Source organism: Furipterus horrens, unplaced genomic scaffold (assembly GCF_987537825.1).
Source record: "Furipterus horrens unplaced genomic scaffold, mFurHor1.1.pri manual_scaffold_3, whole genome shotgun sequence".
NCBI lineage: Eukaryota > Metazoa > Chordata > Mammalia > Chiroptera > Furipteridae > Furipterus > Furipterus horrens.
In genome coordinates, this window is record NW_028327173.1 from 36,312,685 (window position 1) to 36,331,936 (window position 19,252).

General features: G+C 45.1%; 1 pseudogene; it reads right to left on the bottom strand.

Annotated features, from left to right (window-relative positions):
• Window positions 1–12,071: 12,071 nt before the first annotated feature.
• Window positions 12,072–12,138, bottom strand: LOC150014908 (U4 spliceosomal RNA; annotated as a pseudogene).
• Window positions 12,139–19,252: the final 7,114 nt, after the last annotated feature.

Sequence of the window (19,252 nt, forward strand, 5' to 3'; positions counted from 1 at the left end):
CAAAGAAATCTTAGGGCAGGATGATGACTGCCACCCCTCTCTCCCAGCTGTTCTCATTTTTTTTTAATTTTGAAAATCTAATTGGCTTTATTAAGTGATTCATGAAAAAAACATTCCACGTAGCAAGTACAGAGGAGCCCCGCCTGTGCTCCTCATCTTCACTTTGGCAGTGGCTCTTACGCCTTCCCTTGGGAGTGCAAGGCAAGGATTGGAGAGACTCAGTAGCCAATGAAAGCAGCTCTTGACATTTCTGACAACGACATAACCTGCTGCTGGATTTGACAACACAGAATTGGTCACTCTTAGGTATTTCATGGGAAATGAGCCAGCCAAGGGCACAAGACGGGGTGAGTCACCCACAGAAGTGCCCTAGGCTAGATGGCAAGAGACGTTGGTTCTGGTCTTGCTTTATTTGTTGTCCTGTGTGCATGTGAGTGTATGTGCAGGTCTTCTAAACCCAGCACCTTTGTCCGCTTCCTGTATATTCAGTGCCAGGACCTACGCAGGTTACCAGAGACAAGAGGGAATCAACCACAGCCCCTCGGGGCTGCATATGGAGGGCAGGGCAGGCACACAAAAGGGCAGTTAGCCCAGTGGCGGCCCTTCGTGCAGCTTGAGGAAGGACTAAGTGAGCTGAATCATCAAAGATGAGTCAAAGGTTCCAAGTGAGACAAGGTGAGAAGACATTATGGTCCGAGTACAACCTGTTCAGAAACGGTGAGAAACCCTCGCACAGCCCAAGAGCTGCACGTTGCAGGGAAGTTTAGTCTCTGATGTTCTGTGTGACCTTTCACAGGACAGAACCTGTCTTTCTCCTTAGCAGCCCCGTGGGGAGAATCTAATTTTTCTGTGAACAGTTTCTTGTGTTGGGCTTTCTGGGAGGTTTACAAGGAAGAACCCAATGCTGCCCTTGCCTTGAGGGCTGATAGGGGAAGGTGATCTGTAAATGCTGAAAACTCCAGTGGTTGTCAGCAGCCTAAGGCAATGTTCCCACACTCGAGCCTTCATCGGAATGAGCGGGAGGGCTTGTTAAAACTCAGCTGGACCCGCCCCTCTTCCCTCTCAGAGTGATTGATTTAGTAGGCCTGGAGTAAGCCCCCATAATTTGCATTTCTAAGTAGTTCCAGGTGATGCTGCCGCTGCTGCTCTACGACCACCCTTTGAGCAAGACTGTCCAGGAAGAACAAAGGGGACTCAGAGCAGTAGGTTAGGAGGAGACCTCACACTGAGCAGGGCCCTGAAGACCAGTTAGCATTTCCCCAGCAGGAGCCCTTATGGATGGGGTGAGGATAGGTGGGAAATAGATTGTGTGCGCTCTCTGTCTTTGCTGACCTACTCATCCCAGGCCCATAAAGCTCCTCCCCATCTCTCCCCTAGATTCAGCTTCTCATATTTGAATTCAATCAATCCTCAGAACTGGCTCTCACCGGGGTTGGCTTGTCTGAGTCTTGGTTTGGAAACAAACTGCCCACCCTGTGCAGCAGGAACCCCCTTACTCTTGGGGAAGCTGAGGAGGAAGGAAGCTGGGTGGGCTGACACACAGAGAGAAATAGTCTGAGCTCACTGATGCTCCGAAGCACACATTGACCGGCAGTTATTTCTTGTAAATTGCTCTCCTGGTTATGTTTAGAATATGTGTGTGTGCCTGCCTGAGAATTAAACACTCAGAAGGGACTCGGTGGAGGTGGAGAGCTCAGGAGAGAGCCCCAGATGGAGGAGAGTCCAACTCTGAATCTTCACCAAGAATTGGGGAACTGTTGATGCTTAAAACTTGGAAATACTAGAACTTCCCATTTGCTGTTTTAGCACTCCTGATAATGATGCTATGCCAGGATCCAGGCTAACTGAAGTCACAGTCCCTGTCCTCAAGGAGCTCACAGACAAGTGGAAGGGAGTTTGTGGTACCAGATAGGGAATAGCATTCAAGGCAGAGGGAACCGCATAATAAGGCGTTCAGTTTGGCAGACACTATAGTCAAGGTGGGAACTAGGGGTCAAGTCCTGAACCCTTTGCCATATTAAGGGGTTCGGGGCTTATCCTGAAGAGTTTTTTAAGCATGGAAAGGAACTCAGCACCTTAACTGATAGCCTGTTCTCATGTTCTTTATGATACTGAAGTGAAATTTGTTACCCAGGAGCTCTGTTTGGGGGGCCTATTGAACACCTGCCCCTTTGTCTCAAAATCTCAGAAGCCTGAAAGACAGTGATGGCTCATGTGCCTGCAAGAAATGGCTCAAGCCCTGGACATATCTCCTCTTGTGAGGAGGAGGAGACTATGCACTGCCGTTTGTGACAATGTTCCTCCTGGCCTATGTCCAGTTAGCTCAGGGATCAGAGCTTGGGGCAACTGAGGCCCAGGCCACAGGCCAGAGCCCAGGACGGTGATGTGCCTTGCTCTGTCCCAGAGACCTGGGAGGCTCTCATGTGTGATGAGGGTATGAATGGCTCATTTTCCATTCCTCACAGGATCAAGGCCACCCAGAGTGGGTTGTCCATTCAAGGAGTTTTGACTGAGAATATCCTGTGGGCCCAGCACTATGACAAGCACTTTAGAATGGAAGATGTAGTCCTGCCGTCAGGGACTTACTCATTAGGGATGAAGAGTAGGTTTGACCCTTGAAACTTTGAGAGCAGTTAGAAAAAGTTTGAAAGCAAATCAAAGGTATTAGGCAACGGCCATTAGAGTTCCAGGAATTCTAGAACAGGAGAAAAGAAATAGTCTAGAAACATTTGTGGAGGAAGTGGGAAGTTGAATTTGACCTTGATGGACCATGGCAATATTGGAAGGGTCTCAGTGAGGAAGAGGAAATGTTCTGTAATGTCAATTTTAGATTTAAAGAGAGTTCCACTTGTGGCTCCAAGGACTCTGGACAAGTAGACCATTCAACAGCATCACCCCAGCTATAGTCATTCAGTGAATATACACTTAATATCTTTGCATGCCAGGCTTTGCCCTGAGCTATAGGAACAAATAAATGAATCATTCACAAATCCTGCCGTTGGGGAGCTCTCAGGCTATTGGGGGAAGAACGATAGATTAAACACACAATTACAATAGTAATGGGAAGTACAATTTATTTTTTAATTCATTCATCAGTTCAAAGACGGCTTACCACTAAGATAGTCTATACTAATCTCACATATGGTGGTACATTAGTGCAACGTAACTTTGCCACCCCTTTCATCAAGCAGTAGAATGTATTTTCCTATCCTTTGCTTTTGTGCTGACTTTATGACTTGCTTTGACAAATAACAAGCAGTGGAAGTGATATTGTGCTACTTTTGAGTCTAGGCCTTAAAAGACCTTGCAGCTTCCTGTCTCACCCTCTTGGAATGTGGTGTCACTATGTAAGAAAGCCTGGCCTGGCCATGACACTATATAGAACATACATGAACTCTTCACTGGGGCCCTCTAGACCAACCAGCTCCTAGTTTAGGTACCAGATGACTGCAACTGTTGAGTGACCCCAGATGAGATCAACAGAAGAACTATCAGCTAACCCCAACCCAAAGTGCCAATTTATAGACTCATGAGCAAATCAATGGTTATTATTTTAACCATGTGTTTTGGGGTAGTTTGTTACACAGCAATAGATTACTGATAGCTATTATTACAATTGTGATTGTATCTGCCTTCTCCATTTGTCTGTGAGGCCCTCCTTAGGGGAAAGAAACTGGCTTTGTTCTGAATATCTTCTGTTTGCCACCCTACATCTGCTCTCTTCCCTCCTCGAATTTACTCCATACTTTAGGAGTATTTGTTACATCAAGGGCTATCTTGCCCTCTGGATTCTGGTGTGGTTTGGCCAGTTGGAGTTCCAGTAGGGTATATATTCCCCTAGCTTCTTCCCTAAAGTTGCGTCATGTGCTAGCTAGATCTCTTGACCAAGGGAAACAGCTCATGGTCAGGCTGCCCTTACCATAGCTCTCTTTGTCTCCAGATTCTAATAATGGCTCCCTCCCCTGTTCCTTTAGACATAATAGTAGTGCCCTAACATTACTTGTGCAGGTCTATTAAGTAAGTCCCTGTATTAAATAAAACCTTTATTAAACTTTTCTTTTTTAAAACATTTATTTGTTTAATTTTTTTATTTTTTTAGAGAGAGGGGAAAGGAGAAAGAGAGGGAGAGAAACTTCACTGTGTGGTTGCGTCTCACTCGCGCCCCCAACTGGGGACCTGGCGTGCAACCTAGTTATGTGCCCTGACTGGGAACCGAACCAGCAGCCAGGGCTTTAAACTTTTCTTAAATTACCCAATTTCAGAGTGCCATCTATTTCCTCTTGACACCCTGATAGTATTTTATTCCTTAATCTATCCCAGCTGCTACCTAGCTCACAGTGCATGCTCAATAAATATAGTTTGGCCCTGGCTGGTGTGGCTCAGTGCATTGAGTGCCAGCCTGCAAACTAAAGGGTCGTCAATTCAAGTCCCAGTCAGGGCACATGCCTGGGTTGCAGGCCAGGTCTCCAGTCAAGTTCCCTGTCGGGGGCTTGCGAGAGGCAATCATACATTAATGTTTCTCTTCTCTTTCTCCCTCCCTTCCCCTCTCTCTAAAAAGAATAAATAAAATCTTTAAAAAATATATATATATATGTATATATATAGTTTGGTGAAGAAATGAAGACACCAAAGGATCTGCTGTTAGGAGTTGCACTTTGGTCAGAAAGACTTGGGTCTGTCTTGATCCTGGCTTTTGAGGCTTCCTCTCTATATGGCCTGGGTTTTCTCATATGTTAAATTTGAATAACAAATACCAACACTGCAGGATTTTTGCTCAGATTATAGATGTTTGTAAAATGTTTGGCTCACATTAACTGTTAACTATGACTTTGGTGAGGAGGTAGGAAGGATTTCCTAACAATTTTCCCATTTGATTCTCACTATCACTGTGAAGATCACTGTCCCCAGACCCCCTTTTTATTTCTTAGCAACCTAAGACCAGGGAAGGAAAGCAACCTGCCCAAGGCCACAAACTAAGCTAGAGGTAGTCAGAATTTGAATCTGGGTTTCTGATTGCTCTTTTTGCCACACCAGGCAAGAAAGACACATTACCTAAACACACCTTCTCTCCAATTAGATAACTTGGAAAGAAAACAAAAAGGAGAAGCTGGCAGGGGCCACTTGCCCCACCCTCTTCTTCAACAGAACTTTCTCAATCTTTCTAAGGGAAGGTCCTGGCCCACCTGCCTGCCTCACTGCCCAGCAGGAACCTTGAGAATGAAATCGCCCTTCTGGAGACTAGGGATGGTGTTACAGAACCCCTGGGCTGCTCCAATTGCAACCAAGCACCCATAGGCCGTTTAGTTAGAGGGTCGATTGCCTGCCACCAGAATTATAACTCTCAATACCAGAGTTTAGTGAAAAGAAAAAGAATTGTTTATTTAACAGTTACATAGATTTAGATTATTTGCGGATTTCTGCCATGAAGTCTTATGTTCCTTAAAACACCCACAAACACATATTTCTTCCTCCCCCTACCAAACCAGGCTAGTTTTAGAAAAGTTAGAAATACTGTTTCCCTACTTCCTAGATACAGTTCAGCTTTACCGGTAGCTGCCAATCATTCAATTCAGATTGGGGAGGTCTTTCTGTGTTGTGCTGCCCACCAGCTTCCAATCCAGAACCGCGTGAATTCCCAGCCTCCATGTAAGATGCATGGAATTTTCCCTTATTAAAGCAGCATGGTGTACCCTCTTTTGTAATCCGCATGGAGAACTTCTCAAAACCTCATGGTCAGTGTGTCTCCCCTCGTAAAACAGCATGGAGAACCTAGCTAAAATGTCTACCGCCTATTTTTTAAATCCCTGGCTGCGTCCTGTGACGCAGTCGGCATGGTCCCCAGTTCTGGCCATTCACAGAACCTCACGCAGGCTGTGTGCTTTTTCCATACCATCCCCCGTCCAAGACTCCTCCCATCTTCCCAGGCCTTGGATGCATTAAAGCATTTTGCATAACAAAGACACTAGCCCCTAGCCTCAGGCATGTGAAGGCATCTTGAAAGCTGCTTCCTTCTCCCCATCCCCCAGCCGCAAGCTCTGGGGGTTTTTGGACACCCCCCTTCTGTAACAATGGGAGAAACGCTTGGCTGGCAAAGTCCCAGGAAATGAAAGCAGTGCATAGAGTAGGGCAGCTCAAGGCACTGGAGTCCTCTCCCTCCCCTCTGCCCTCCTGAGCACCCCTTCCCTTTGTTCCAGGCTTCCTCCTCCAGCGAGTCTTCTGGATCACTGCAGCCCTCAGTGATGGGCCCTCTTCTAAGTTATCACGGTACCTGGTACATAGTAGGTGCTCTGTAAACCCTGGGGAACAAAGAAAGAATGTGTCTGCACAAATACCAATGTCTGCTCTGTGCCTCCTCATGTGTTGGGGTGGGGGACCCAGAAACAATCAGGCAATGCCCATGCCTCACAGACCCCAGGATCCTCATCTTAGTATTCACCAACCTGAGTGAGTTTGCTAATAGTTTCCTCGAATGCAGTTAGAGCTGGAAGGGCCCTCACCGTCTCGCTTATACAAATGGAGAAACCAAGGTTCAGAGAAACAACATTCTGGTATAGAGAAGAGAACTGACTAGAAGGCAGGACAGCTAATTTCAAATGCCGGCCCTGCCGTAACTTGCAGGCAACTCTCCTGTCTCTCGGCCTCCTCCCAGTCTGCCACACGGGGCAAGAGTCGCTGCGCCATCCCCATCCGGCACAGAGGGGGATCCTGATGCAGAGCTCTACCTGCGAGAAGGCTTTTCTCCAAGGAGGAGGGAGCTTTCTTTGTGAATCCCTCATTTTCAAAACCTCCAGATCCGGGTTTCCAAACTCCGCCTCCTCTCCAGGTTGCTGTGCGGTTACCATGGAGACCACAAGCCCCTCGCAACTCCCTGCTGTTCCGCTTCCCTTCCCCTCCGCCATCTCACCCGTTTCTCCCGTGGTTGTAGATGTCCTCTAGGCCTGATAAACTCTTGAATCTACAGGAATTATTCTCCCCATTTCAAACTGGGGTAAACTGAGACCCAGAGAAAGGCACGGATTTGCTCCAGCCTACCCGCAGCTTGTCACTGGCAAAATCCTAAACACAGATTTCCTCCGCTTGGCGCAGCTGGCCTTCACCACGACCACCCCACTGTGGCGTTATGCGCTCCTATCCAGGGATGCTTACTTTTTCTTCGTTCGTCTTCCCGCAGTTACCAGTAGTTTAACTTTTTATTCTAAGAAAATCAGAACATGTCTGACCAAACCTAGAGTGACTTGAAGTTCACTCCTTACATTAACGACTTTAAATCTATTCTTGGATATGTTTAAGTCCTTTGTGAACTGAAAAGAGTGCTGGATGTTAAAACCTGACAAAAAGCTACTGCAGAATGCATCAGCCCTGATTATGCTGATGCCACAAAGATAATCACGTTTTAGTGCATTGCAATATGCCAGAATGCATTAAGAAAAACAGTGCAGGAGCATACAGAATTTACACAACAAACATCTGAGCATTTGGACCCATTATACCAAGTACTTAAAAGTGTTTCTGTAACTCTAGAAGACAAGGGTATCAAAACCTCGGCATATGGAAAATAGAATTTATCCTGCAAACCTGGGTTCTAGTCTCAACCAGCTCATTTTGATTTTATGCACATTACTTAACGTGAAGGCACTGTAACACCCACTCCCATGTGGTGGCTGTACAGATGTGAAAGGATTTTGGAAGTTGTGAGATACCCAGCAGATGTTATTTACTGGTATTAAATGAAGGTTGGAGAAGGAGCTCCTAAAATTTTTTTCCTCATGACCTCTAGTTGTCAGATTGTTCAGTTCTGATATTTTCCATGATTAATCTATGTGATGCTAAAGGTCTATGATTCTAGAATCCTGGGCCTGATTCAATCCCAGAACCCTGTGAATGACATTTTCTGATTCTGTGGAAATGTGACGGCAGGGTCTGAAGGCCAGGGCAGGGTAGAGAACCAGGTCAGCAGGATGGTCTAGATCCCAGGGAGGAGCAACTGTCCCTACTCTCCAGCATCCGGGCTCACCCATGGAGGCAGAGACCAATTCCCATCAGACCTGTCTTCATCTCATCACTCTTCCTCCAGCCAGCTTGCCTTGGGGCCTCCTCACCTCTATTATTCAAATTCACACATTTTTCTCCCATTAGGTCAAATTACTTTGTCAACAATGAAGGAAATTAAAACCCCCCTTGATCAGTAGACCCAGCAGAGGAAGTCTTATTTGGGGTTATTCTACCTGTCCCCTCCCCACACCCACCTTGTACCCCATTTTAATCCCCCCATTCCTCCACGCCCCAGATCAGCTTAGTGGCTGCAGGAGCATGTCTTTCTGAAGGTTCTGGTCCAAGGTGTTCTCTCCCTGATGGCAGCTGCTGACTCACCCCGGGTCACTAATGCACCAGGTGTCCATGTATTCAGTTGGGGCTGCTTCTCTAGATGCAACAGCATCCACGTGTGAGCTCACGTGTGTGGACATTGCTAGAGCACCAGCCCTGGGCTGAAGACTTGAGACCGGGGTTCCAATCCATTACATGGTTACCTTGAGCTAATAATGCCTTCTTCTCTGTCTTTTAAAGAGTATTCTGGCCCTATAGGCCTCACAGGATGTTTTGAGGATTTTTTTTTTAATGTTTTAAGAAACAAATATTTGGTTTTTAGAAAGAGAGGAAGGGAGGGAGGAAGAGAGGGAGAGAAACATGGCTGTGTGAAAGAAACACCTGTGGGCTGTCTCTTGCACGCCTCAAACTAGGGACTTGGCCTGCAATCCAGGCATGTGCCCCGACCAGGAATGGAACCAGCAACCTTTCAGTTCACGGGCTAGCACTCAATCCACTGAGCCACACCAGCCTGAGCTATTTTGAGGCTTTTGAACCACTGAATCAACAATAAACTGTTCAACAATGATGTGTTGTTATATAAAGTGGTATCTAAAAACTAAGATGTTAATGACCAGCGTGTCCTCAGGCAGCTGATTTTATTTCTCTGAACCTTATTTTCCATGTGTGTGCAGGTTTGTGTGTGTGTTGTTTTTTTGGGTGCTCACTATATGCTGGGCAACGTCTGGAATGTTACATGCTTTTTACTCTGCACCAGTCAGTATTCTCAGTTGCAAACAATTGAAACAATGTCTGGCAAAACCAAGGGAAAGGGGCTTTGTTGGAAGGCTATTGGATGGCTCACTGAAATGACAGGGGGATTGGAGAGCGAGACAGGAATCGAGGCAGCTGGGCGCAGCTGAAGTCCTGCTATAGGAACTCTGTTTAGGACAGACAACACCTCAGGCCACAGAGCTACTTGTTGCTCCCCACAGCAGCCGCCTGAAGTAATCTCTGACTGTCCGCACCTCTCTGCCTCACTCCCACCAATCTCAATGCTCAGGTGGAGCAACAACTTGGCCAAGCCCAGGCCCACAGAGGTCAGGGGAAGAATTGTTGCCCTCTTCAATTTCCACACAGCTTAGAATTCCCCCTGATAGGCAGTGTTTGGATGCTGGGCAGCCAAAAGCAGTTAATGTCCACTAAAGCCTCCTGCAATACTGAGTCAGGTAATATTACATTTTAAGATGAAGAAACTGAGTCTCTGAAACTTTTATTTACTAATCATCCAGCTAGTAGGTGGATACATTAACATCCATGTTGCAGGAAAAGAAGAAACAATGGATGTAGGTAATAAGCAAAGACTAATTGCTCTTTCTGGGAATGTTTGCTTAGCCACTGGGGAAGGCTTTCAAAGATCTGTTCACATTCTCTATGACTCTGGAGTTGGCCCCTAACTTCTTGGTAACACCCACAATTTTAGTTTATCCCAAGAGATTGACTAATATACAGATAGGTCATTATCATTATCACCATTACCATCATTATCATATTGCTTTTAGCTCACTAGAGCTTCACAAAGTCCTGTGAGGTAAGTATTAACTCAGTTAACCAAATGAGAAAACTAGGGCTCAGAGAGGTTTAGTGATGGTCTCAAGCTCACAAAGCAAGCTAAAACCCGAATCATATCTAGATCTCCTATCTCCAGAGTCACACATCCTCTATTTTAAAGGAGCAGGCTGGAAACAGGACATCCAGGATTCCACATAGATACATAATGTCAAGGCAGGAAGAAGCCTTAGCAATCTTTGCATACTGTTCCCCTTTTCACTGATGAGAAATCTGAGGCCTAAAGAGAGGAAGTGCTCTGTCCAACCCCATCCAGCGCCACCTGCAAAGCTTCTGTACAAGAGCCAGGGTTTGAATCCAGTTCTCTTGCCTCCCAGTTTAGTAACGATTCCCCACACCATTATGGAACTCATTTTAAAGTTAATATAATTGAAATGGACAGAAGGATAGTACATGGCCCATCCAACTATTGGAATGAGGGCCAGGCTAAGACGTGTGCCCAAAAGAAAGGACATGGTAGTCTTACAGAACGGGCAGCGTCCAGAGCACGTCTGCTTCAGGCCGGTCTGTAGCGTGTGGGTTCTTGACTTCACAACACAAGTCCAGGTGATTTTTGAGGCTGGGGACAGTGAAACAAAGAAAGACTTGGGTAGAAGAAGTAGCAAGAGAGAGCCTAGGTGGGGCTGCTTTGGCTCCCTAGAAAAGTTATAGGAAAGGAGTGAGCTAAGGCGGTATTTTGCTGTTAACTCACCTGGAAAGTAAAGGTTACAGAGACAGAGGACAAAGGTAGAAGTAATAGGAGAGAGCCTGGGCGGTGTTCTGTTGACTCCCTAGTAAACTTATAAGAAAGGAGTGAGGCAGGGCGGTATTCTGCTGTTAGCTCACCGGCAAAGTAAGAGAAAACGGGGACCCTGGAGACAGGATCAGGGGGTAAGCCTGGGCTGAGCAGCTACCCACTGCTCCCCTGGCCGCAAGTCTCTTTGGGACCGTTAGAATTTAGGAGGAAATAAAAAGTTCATGCCCGAGAAGGAGCATGGGCGTGCTCCAGGATGAGCCCACACTGTGTCTCTGTTCTGAGGACTTTTTATCTTCTTTCTGTGGGTGAGAATCTTAAGGGAGGGTTTCAGCAGAACATTCATCAGTCTTCCAGTTGCATTTTAACATGCTGATGCATCAAAATGATCACATAGGGGGTTTGGGAACTATTCTTTGGTCCGTTACACTGTTTTACCTTTATCTTGGGTCCCTCCAGCTTTTAATGGTGCTTTTGTTATTTGTTTCTCTGACTTTATCTGTCCTTGGGTTCAGCTGGCACAAACGACATTAATTGAGTCTTTGTTCTTTATTGCCCAGGCCAGGGAGATTTAAGCTATGCATTCTTTGGGGAGGGAGGTGAGGTACAAGCCATTCACTCTCAAGAGTCCTTGGTTAGGGGAGATAAGTTCTCGCAATTCACCAGCTGGCTGTAAGTTGCTCAAACTGTGTGGCCTTGTTTGACTTTTGTGTCTCAGCGTCCCCTTTCCACTTGCCCAGGAATTTTCCTAGCTTTTTACTGTCCTGCCTCAATAGCAGGATGGCTAGAAGGCTTTACACCTCCAGAAGATCCTGTTCTCTAATAATCACAAAATGTTTACAGACATTAAGAACCAATTTTCTTCTCCTGGTTGGCACAGATTGCAATAGCCTTCGCCCCACCTCACTTTTTGTTTTGTTGTTTTTAATTTAAATAATTTTTAAAAATTTTAATTACATTTGACATACAATATTATATTAGTCTCAGCTGTACACCCCAGTGATTCGACATTATAAACTTCCTAAGTGATCATTGCAATGAATCTCATACCTATCTGACAACATAGTTATTAGAATATTATTGACTATATTTCCTGTGCTGTACTTTACATCCCCATGACTATTCTGTAACAATGAATTTGTACTTCTTAATCCTTCATCCATCTGGCAACCATCAAAATGTTCTCTGTATCTATGAGTCTGTTTCTGTTCTGCATGTTGGTTTATTTTGTTTTGTAGATTCAGTTGCTGATTAGATATGTATTTATTGCCATTTTATTGTTTATATTTTTATCTTTTTTTCTTCATCTTCTTAAAGAAGACCCTTTAACATTTCATGTAATACTGGTTTGGTGATGAACTCCTTCAGTTTTTTCTTTTCTGGGAAGCTTTTTATATGTCCTCCAATTCTATTAGCAATAATCATGCCTCGGATAAACTTCATCGGCTACGATACCGCCACTGCGCAAAGCTATCCTTCAATTCCAAATGAATGATAGCTTTGCTGGACAGAGTAATCTTGGTTGTAGGTCTTCGCTTTTCACCATTTTAAATACTTCTTGCCAATCCCTTATGGCCTGAAAACTTTCTGTTGAGAAATCAGTTCATAGTCTTATAGGAGCTCCGTTGTAGGTAACTAACTACTTTTCTCTTGCCATTTTTAAGATTCTCTCTTTGTCTTTAACCTTTTGCATTTTAATTATGATGTGTCTTAGTGTGGGCCTCTTTGGGTTTATCTTGTTTGAAACTCTCTGTGCTTCCTGGACTTGTATGTCTATTTCCTTCACCAAAGTAGGGAAGTTTTCTTTCATTATTTTTTCACATAAATTTTCAATTTCTTGCTCTCACGCTTCTCCTCCCAGCACCCCCATGATGCAAATATTGGTACTCTTGAAGTTGTCCCAGAGGCCCTTACACTGTCCTCATTTTGGCGGGGGAGGAATTCTTTTTTCTTTTTTCTGTTCTGACCTGGTGTTTTTTGCTTCCTTATATTCCAAATTACTGATTTAATTCTCAGCTTCATATACTCTACTATTGATTCCCTGTATATTATTCCTCATTTCAGTTGTGTATCCTTCATTTCTGACTGGTGTGTGTGTGTGTGTGTGTATGGTTTCCAGGTCTTTTTTTATGCTGTTGAAGTTCTCACTAAGTTAATTGAGCATCCTTATAGTAGTTTGCTTGTCTCCATTTTGTTTAGTTCTTTTTCTGGAGTTTTGTTCTGTCCTTTCATTTAAGACTTGTTTCTTTGTTTCTTCATTTTGGCAGCCTCCCTATGTTTGTTTCTATGTATTGGGTAGAGCTGCTACATCTCCTGGGCTTGGTAGAGTGTCCTGTACAGTCCAGTGGCACATCCTCCTTGATCACTCAGGCTGGGCACTCCCAGTGCCCCCCACCCTCATGCGAGCTGTGTACACCCCCTGTTGTAGTTGAGCCTTGATTGTTTTTGGAACATCAATGGGAGGGATTTATTGCAAGGACTGGCTGTCACCTCTGACCACCAACCACCAGGGAGAATCAGCTGTGCAGGAGCCCATCCCATAAGGCAGGATTTGCTTTAGTGGGGTTCAGGTGCCCACTGAGTCCACCCCTTGAGTGTGTAACTTATGAAGATGTTTGGATGGTGCTTCGATGTGGTCTAAACCTGTCCACCAGGTGTGCTGGCTCTGAGGCCTCCTGGGAGGTGATGACCAAAGTCAGCTGCCACCTGTGTTCTTCCCAGAGCATGAGCTACAAAGTGATCTGCAGAAAGCTGCCACTTGTGCTGGGCTTGGGTGCTCAAGTGAGGCCAAACTGAACTAATGCTGGTTGCCAGCGGCTAGTGCTGGGCCTGGGGCCACGTAGCAAGAGGTACAGGGCATGTTGAGGCCACATGCTGCTTGTTTGAGAGATTTTAGGGAGCTCTGAAGCGTGAGCCAAGACAGGCCATTCTTATGGAAAAGCCATGGAAACAGCTTGTGTGGACCTGCAAGTTGAGTGGAGCAGGAATCTCAGGGAATCACCAGGGTGAGGTGAACAGTATTAGCCAGGTTGCTGAAGTCTCAGATATGGCACCCACCTTTGTTGCTATGGGGGGTGGGTCTCAGAAAAGGAACAATAGCCTCTGCCAGTACTTTTGTCTGTCAGAAAGCTGCCCCTCCAGCTCTCGCCCTGATGCCAGACAATTCACTTCCTCCCAGTATGTCCCAGGTATCTTTCAAGCACCGGAGCTCAGAGGCAGTGGGTCCCAGTAAGTCCTTGCATGAGCCCTTTGAGAGGAACTTCCTGGGACTACAGAAGCCCTAGGCCCCACTCAGCCACACTGCCCCCTGGTTTTAACAACCAACAGTTATGGGTACTTCTCTTCCTGGCACTGGAATCAGGGCTGGGGGGCCTAATGTGGGGCTGGGACCCCTTGTTCCTTAGGAAGGACCTCCATAGCCAAGGTATCTCTGAAATTTATCCACTATATGTGGGTGTGGGACCAGCCCATTCCAAGTCTCTGCCCCTCCTACCAGTCTTAATGCGGCTTCTTCTTTAAACTCTTAGTTGTAGGACTTTCATTTAGCTAGACTTTAGATGGTTCTGAATGATGATTTTCTGTAGTTTCGTTGTAATTTTGATGTGGTGGTGGAAGGATTACCTCTGCCACCATCCTGAACGGAACTACAACAGTCTTAAATTTGTGTGTTACTGGAATAGTTGAGAAGTGGGACCTGTAGGCAATTAGATTAGACCTACACAGATCACACTTATGCACCCCAAAGAAATGGACAGTTCAATCATTAGCACCTTGCTCTAAGGCCCACACCTGAACACTGGGGAATTTCCATGTGCCTTGGCCCTTGAGGCAGCCTTCCCACCACATAGATGTGCCCCGCCTCCAATTCCTTCAAGAGTCAGCTCAGAGAGTGTTCCTCTAGAAATAGTTTTTACTCTATTGAGACTTACTCTGGTCCCCCACAGCTCCTACAGCTTCCCCATACCATACTGGGTTGTTGTTGTCTGTGTGCCTCCTCCATCATAGACTGTTAACTTCAGGATGTAGACAGGGCGTAGAGCGGCCTCAGCAAATGTTAGCTAATGAAATGAATGAATGGGGAAAAGGAAGAGAGAACATCCAAGAACCCAGTCCTTACCCCAACTCCTCCTTTATCTATTCCCATTCTAAACTCCAGGCTGAAGAACAGCAGTCCCTATTTTCTCCTAACCCCTGTGTTTGGTCTTTGGATCAGGTTCCTTTGATAATGAAGCTTCAACTCTCCCCCAACTAACTTTTACCCACCTTCCCCTGCTCCAAACCAATGCTGAGGATCCTGAGTTACCTTCAGTCTCATGTCTTTAGAAGCTGAACTTCAGCCCTAAGAGCCCCCTCTGCAGAAGCTACCCTAGAGTAGCAAAAAGGTTGGCATGCTCTCTGGGCAGGCCCCGAGGCAGGCACCAAGAACATCAGGGGTGGACAAGGTCACCTCATCTACTGGGGTCCTGAGTTTGCAAGATATTTGAAACCTATCTCAAAGGAGAGTTGGCAGAGTTGGAAAGGAATGGGCATCTCCGTGTGAAGTTGACAGAAGCCCACGAGCCAGCCAAGTGCTCATTAGCAAGAGCTTTTGCAGCTAGCTGGGTCTTTCCTGGGCCCTTACAGGGCACTGAGCTAGGAATATAGAAGACTTAGAGGCTGAATCAGACAGAGACCCAACCTTGAGGTGAAACTAAGCAAGAAGGAAACCAGGACATCTGGAAGGAGGTCTTCTAGGGACCCAATGACACCAACATTCCAAACACACTGACATTCTAGCATACTAATGTTTCAGCACGCCACCTTGCCATTCCATCATGGGGGCACTCCACCCCACCAACATTCCTCTCTCTGCCACTCCAATGTTCTGCCCCACCAATATTCCTCCATACCATCTCTCCAACCTTTTAAGACTTTAGCACTACAGTTCAGACTTTTAAACTTCCAACTTCCTTCTACTGAAAGCATTTATTTGTTTCTTGGTTCAGTTATACCAATGTCTCTTCATATGTTGGAAAACACAGACCCCTTTAAGAAGTTATTAAAACCTATGACTCCTTCCCCAGGAAAAAAATATATATACACACATCAACTTTGCATATCATTTCAGATTGTCAATGACTCTCAGCAGAGTCCATGAACTCTAAGTAAAGAACGGTTTGATTTTACCCTGCCATAATTGAGAAAGACAAGTAAAACAAGATCAGTAGGTTTAAAGATAGGACAAGCAAGATAAGATTGAAAAAAACATGGCAAGGACAAAGTGGAGCCTGGAATAATGCAAAAAATGCAGAACATAGCTAAATTTGCATTCCACATATTTAGCAATAAGACTTTCAGAAGCCAAGGCAAAAAGGGCAACCTGTTTACATGCACAACCCACAGTGTTCGTGAGCTAAAAACAAACTACGTTTTCACAACTATTCTTGGTATGAAGACCAGAAAAGATTTTCTCCTGAGATTCTCATAAAGAATGTTATAATGGACCATGGCCTCCACAGGACTCTCACAAAAGACCCAGAGATGTGTTATATGATGAGAGTAACCAGCTTCTCTGTTTTGCCTGGGACTTCCTCATTTTTAGCGCTGAAAGTCTTGCCTCCCAGGAACCACTTCAGTCCCAGACAAACTGAGATGGCTGGTTACCTTATTTGTGAGTCATAGTTCAGTCAAAGCTGACATAGGGTAATGTTCTTTCCTTCCTTCCTTCCTTCCTTCCTTCCTTCCTTCCTTCCTTCCTTCCTTCCTTCCTTCCTTCCTTCCTTCCTTTCTTTCTTTCTTCTTTCCTTCCTTCCTACCTTCCTTCCTTTCTTTCTTTTTAGATTTTATTTATTTTTAGAGACAGGGGAAGGGAGGAAGAAAGAGAGGGAGAGGAACATCAATGTGTGAGAGATACATCAACTGGTTGCCTCTCGCACACCCCACTGGGGACCTGGCCCACAGCCCAGGCATGTGCCCTGACTGGTAACTGAACTGGTGACCTCTTAGTTCACAGGCCATGCACTCAATCCACCAAGCCACACTAGCCAGAGCCAGGGTAATGTTCTAAAAAAATCATGTAAAATCGAAATAATCCTTGGAAATCCTTTTTATCACCCATAAAATATAGAACCATCTTTCAATAGCAGAGCCAATTTTTCCTCTAGCAATGGAACAGATTGCTGTTTCTTTTTTAAAAGATAATATTTATTTACTTTTTAGAGAGAAGAAAAGGGAGAGAAAAAGAGAGGGAGAGAAACATCAACGTGTGAGACATGCCTCTCACACACACCCCCAACTGGGGACCTGGCCTGCAAACCAGTCATGTGCCCTAACTGGGAATAAAACTGGCAACCTTTCAGTTCACAGGCTGATGCTCAAGCCACTGAGCCACACCAGCCAGGGTCAAATTGCTGTTTCTTTGGGTAGGATATCTGATGAAGGAACTGGCTTGCTTGGGGGCAAGACATATCCTTAAACACTAGAATCACACTTGGTATGGCAAAATGTGCATCCACTGAGAATTTTATGAGGCATGTAGGAACTTATATAAATGGAAGGAATGGCAGATTTACCTCTCCCATGACACACCATCCTGGGGCATATGCTGAGTGAGTACATAAAATATTTAATATATTATTGGTCTCTCTCTTTCCATCCCTCTTTTTTAGTCACAGCAATAAAATAGAATTTCTATAAATCGAATAAATATAATACCTATCTCATAGAATTGTGAGAATTAAGACTTAATATTTACAAAGCACTTAAAACAGTACCTGACACAGGGTGACTGCTCTCATTGTTGTTAAATACAGATATGGTGGCATGTCACTGCATGTCCTTCAGAAATCCTGGGTATAAATTGATGACAATTTAGAAAAACATACTCTGTGGAGGGACGAGGTCTAGGATCCCAGCGCTCAGTAGTTGTAACTTCACGAAGGGATGCTTTCTGAACTTTTAGAGGAACTGAGGAACTGTCTGCTTTCAGATAATTCTCCCCAAGCACCAGTTTTGAATCTGAGATCTTAAGCATGAGTGGTCATGAACATTTCCTGGAGAGGGCCTTGCCCCTTTCAGTTCACTCCTTGGCTTAAGACCCCCCCAAACACACCCCAGAGAGCAATAACTCACTGAGCTTCCCTAAGTGTCCAGACTGCACACCTCTCCCAGGCAGCCTGCCCTTGTTTGGGGGCAGGCAGCTCTAGCTGGCTGGGATCTACTTAGAGGCCTGGCCTGAGTACTGAGCTGTCTACCCCACAGACCAGTGAACCACTGAATGTGAAATCACTGTAAAGTGCTGTACAGATGTGAGAGACCAGGATTTGTATACAGCAATGCTGAGTTCAGAGTCCAGAGAGAAGAGACTGGAGCTGATGTGGTGCCCTTAGTGATGAAAGGGGGGAGCACATTGGCAATTAATTCAGGAGGCCTAGAGTGGACGTACTTGATACTTAATTATACTGAGGCCAATAACTGGTAAGAAATCGCAAGACAGCTGGGTTCCTTAATCCTCCTCCAGCCAGAGCACACATTTCCTAGAGGTTTAGAATCTCAGCGATGAAAGAAACAATAATAAATTGATTAATTTAACAAAAACTCCCCAGATTCCTACTTTGGTCTAAGTTCTGGGCATAATGATCTGACCTAACTCCTAAGGTAGAATCTCCTTGAAACTTCCTTGACTGCAGGCCAAATTCCAGCTCCACCACTTATCAACTCTGTGATCAGCCTTCCAGGGCTCAGTTTATGTATGTATTAAATGGGAGTAATGCTGAATAATACCTACACCATATGATTGTCCTGAGGATTAAATAAAATAACTAACAAACCTTATATATAGTACTTGGTATACATCAAACTCCAAGTGTTTTCCACCTGTAAACTCATTTAATAACAATAAGCCTAGGAGGTTGTACTTTTCTTATCCCCATTTTCCAGTTGATAAAACAAAGACACAGAGGGGTCAGATAACTTGCCCCCGGTCACACAGCTCACAAGTGGTAGAACCAGAATTAAACCTAGGCAGCATGGCTCTAGAGCCCGTGTTCTTGACTACTCCACTCTGCTTTTCTTCATATTTTCAATGAGGTGCTTAGCATAACTCCTTATACATAGTAAGCACCCAATTGTTGTTAGTTACCAGCATTGATTACATTTTTGTAACGGCTTTATTGAAACAAATCACATTTTGACTATTAGGAAAGTCTTTCTCCCACCAAGCTGAAATCTCCCTCAGATCATGTCCCTCTTCTGTGGGTTCCTATCCTACCCCCCAAACCTCCATAGAACCTGTCTTCTCCCTTGCTCAGTTAAGGTCTCAGAGGTCTGCTGTCACAGGCCAGACCATATTGGGGGGTTTGGTCTGGTTTCCTTCCTGTGTGTTGGTGACTCAGCCATTGACCCACAGGACCGACAAGCCTCTGCAGGTCAGGAGATGCTGCCTGCCACCCCAGACCACCACACCTACGTAAATAAACTATACCAAAAAAGAATAAAATATAAAACAAAAACAAAAAAATTTAAAAACAAACTACATAATTTGTGGGGTTCAGTGAACTAAAATGCAGAGCCCCTTGTTCAAAATTAAAAATTTCAAGACTGTGATAG